The sequence below is a fragment of the Crocuta crocuta genome, unplaced genomic scaffold, assembly GCF_008692635.1.
Source record: "Crocuta crocuta isolate KB4526 unplaced genomic scaffold, BGI_CrCroc_1.0 scaffold3, whole genome shotgun sequence".
NCBI classification, from domain to species: Eukaryota; Metazoa; Chordata; class Mammalia; order Carnivora; family Hyaenidae; genus Crocuta; species Crocuta crocuta.
Window position 1 is genome coordinate 6682630 of NW_027529934.1, and position 2390 is coordinate 6685019.

The 2390-nt window shown below is 48.6% G+C and overlaps 1 protein-coding gene across 2 annotated transcripts in view; it reads right to left on the reverse strand.

Moving 5' to 3' along the window:
* The window catches only part of STX6 (syntaxin 6), a 53665-nt gene that overhangs the window by 15999 nt on the left and 35276 nt on the right, over nucleotides 1-2390 (reverse strand). The gene's annotated exons all lie outside the window — the stretch shown is intronic.

Below are 2390 nucleotides of genomic sequence, written 5' to 3' on the forward strand. Positions count from 1 at the left end.
TGGGGACAAGCCATTACTGTCTGCACACATGCTCCGCTGCAGCGACATAAAGAGTTCTTATACTGCTCACAGTGCATTTTCCACCGGGTCGGCCCTTTGTGTGGTGGTGTAGGTTGGTGCCTGCATGGCACAATTTCAGGAATGCCGGGAAGGGCACCCGCTGCCTCCAAGCTTTCCCAATGGGTCTCAAAAATGGCCTTTGGTCCCATTAAAATGCAAATAAATGTCAACTTGAAACCAACAAGCACCCGTCTGTACACTGCTTCATAAAGTACAAACCCTCGGTCTCTTTAGGCCAGCCCTTCCTAACACCCTGGGAAGTTCACCAGAGCCTCACAGGGTCTAGTCTGATTCCACAGATCTAGAATCCTTTTTATTCAAGTGTGAGCCAGGGAAGTTTCTGGGGTTTTTTTTTGGAAGGAGGTGAGAAGAGTTCCCTAGTAGGACAAGAAGCTAAGCCACAGCCTCTCGTACACAGAAGGCACAAGAACCACCGCTGTCTGTTCAATGTAACCCATACACAAATCCCAGTGCCCTTCAACTTGAACTAAAAGGCTACAGGCTCCCCAGATAGGACCTGGGGGTTGCTTCATGGGCAGAAATGGCCACAAAGGAGTCTCTGATCCTGTAACCCAGGCAAGTGCTGGTCCTGAAGTCAGAGCTCTTCACCAGGGTCAGATTTCCCAATATGAATTCAAGGAAGTTTATAGCCAGAACAGGATAAGCCTGGAAAAAGGATAAGTCTCCGCAACATGAAGGGGCCCGCCAGGCATGGGAGAACTCATTCTTGGCTGCGGGCTCTGACTGGGAGCCCCACAAGCCTGTCTGACTAGTTGGTCAAAGTTACTGCTCGCACTAGCCCTGCATAAAGAGCCAGAAGATGCTGCTGACAAAGATTCTTTCCCTCGTGCAGCTGCCAGATCTTCTGACCAGGTACTGTTTATCTCCAGAGCTGTTAAAAGCCTGATCACTTGGTTCTCTGTCTGAAAAGCCCTTCACTAGCCCCTTGAGACTGACATGGACCACCTCGCCTGGTGCTCAGAGCTGAACTGGGTCAAACAGCCACAATTCAGGGACTGGGCTTGGCGAGGCTCCGGAGGCAGAGCCTAAGTTCTGAGGTGGTAATGAGAAGGGAACCAGGACGCAGGAGAGCCTCCGGCAAGCCTTGGCCTCAGTCCAGCCAAGGGACTAGAGGTGACCTGGCCTCTAGAGGAAGCAGACCCGAGGCCCTGTGAAGATGGCCCTGCTCTGCCCTGATCGTGGGGCTGTCAAGTTGGAAAGATTCTGCTCCTTCTGAGCCGAAGACTCTAACCATCTCTGTGGAGGGCACAGGGGCCTAGTGACAATTTTTTCAAGGTCAGAAAAAGGCTATATATAGTGCATCATTGCTCCTGGGGCCACAGTCAGGACTATCCTTTCTAGCCTATCCATGGTCTACACTCAGGTGGACATATGTCATGCCATTAACAGTCATCTGTGCTTTACTGTGAAGCAGCTTAGATTTCCTCAGTCTGACTTCCAGGAATTTATTTGGCTGGGGAAGGAGACGGCGAGGGCCCAGGGCACCAGACGACCAGCCTGTGTGCAGGTGCCAGAGCTGGAGGCTCAGCAGGGGGTAGCACAGCACCTGGTCCTGGCAGGAAGCGGTGAGGCCGACTGCCTGCCCGAGTGCTTACAGAAAACCGGCCCCGCCATTCTTTGAGAATCTGTGACTCTATGACATTTCACACAACACTGAAAACAAAATTCCAGTCCATACTTGGAAAGGCAATGTGTAACTATACACATTTTATTTATGTCAGCTCAACGTTTACTCTCTAGGGAATAAAATAATTCAAGTTTGGGGTGCTGGAGGCCAAGAGTTCGCTATCTCACTGTCACAACTACCTCAGGTGACTCAGCTTCTGTGAGCTGAAGTGGAGACAAAAAGGGAACTTTGAAACTAGCCAGCCGTGGCCATACCCTCGGCCTCTTCCAAGAGCTAGTGCCAGATGGACCAGGTCAACTACTGGCTTTTCCTCACTGCACTGTTAAGAGGAAGGGAGGTAGACAGGAAGAAAATAAAACACAACAATGACTTGAAAAATGAAATATGAGAAAGGAAACAGGAAAATTAAGTTGGGTGATATCTGGAGAGCCCCCTCCCTTTCTTTGAGCTCTTATAATACTTGTTTTCAAAATTAAGTGGGTCAATACCCACAGGTACAAAGTAAGGAATTACTGATTCCTAGTTAGTTAAAAATGATGATCTGATTCTTGAGTTAATAGTATACTAAATGGACTATTGGCAACTTTATGGAATCTGAACAGAATTGAAATTAAGTCTAAATTTCAGGCAACTGTTGTGTTTGTGTGTGTATATATATATTATTTATTTGGGGGGGAGGGTA